The following is a 1,030-nucleotide window of genomic DNA, read 5'->3' on the forward strand; positions in this document are numbered from 1 at the left end:
TTAATTTATTGGGGGGGGGGAGAGTTAAAATAATGGATTCCTGAGAAAACATGCTTTTCTAAGTAAATGTATTTTAGCAGCAATTAGATTAAAGTTAAATATGTTCTTAAATGTATCTTTTCTATGTAATGAAGTACTGTGAAGATGCCAGTAAAGCAGCACTTGCTGTGGTGTAAGTATTACTCTCCATTTGTGTTACATGATTAAGAGCTAGACAGCAGGGTGTGCTAGAACAACAGAGCTATTGCTTATTGTACAGAATCTGCTGGGGGTTTTTGTGCATGCAAAACCTTTTTATAAGCATGAAAGAATTACTTGTTTTTTAAAATGTTATTTTACTTGGTTTTGTATCTGGATTCTTTTTCCACTTTAGACATTGATTTCTCATATAGCCTCATTCTGTGGATGCTTTATAATTTTGTCATAAGTTAAACGCTTTATCTCAACTGTTGATGTTCAACTAGAAGCTGCTTAAAGCTGCGTAAAACTTGATTACAGCCTGCAAGGTGCAGCAGAAGCAGTGATACAAGAAAATCTTTGCAGCAGTGGTTGCAAAATAGATTCTTCAGATCCTGATCCCAAACCTCTGTGCCCAGGTTGTGCCTCATGAAGTCATCAGGGTTCCAGGTTGGCACAGAGCTCTGCCTGAATAAAGTTTACTGCAGGACAAGAATCAGACACTTTATTCCAGCTTGTTTTAACAGATATCTTTTATTTGAGCCTGCTCTTTATCACATGTCTCTGAAGGTGTTTTGATTATATATTTAAGACTCCACAGTTAATGAGATCACTGATCAAACTATAGATTCTCTGTCGAGATGGGATAATTTTCAACTAGGAGTGCTTCAAAGCTTTCTCCATATGTGACAATGAATGTGTGCAGAAATTTTAAATAGTGCCGGTGGCCTGAGGGCATCCTGATCTCAACATTAGGAAACCTGTCTGCAGTAGAACCACCAGTTTGCAATCATCTTACTGCAGGTGTTGAATAACTCTGTTAAATCCCATCACACCCTTGCTCTTTCACAAC

Source organism: Gavialis gangeticus, unplaced genomic scaffold, assembly GCF_001723915.1.
Source record: "Gavialis gangeticus isolate Ggan-Ray unplaced genomic scaffold, GavGan_comp1, whole genome shotgun sequence".
Lineage (NCBI taxonomy): Eukaryota > Metazoa > Chordata > Crocodylia > Gavialidae > Gavialis > Gavialis gangeticus.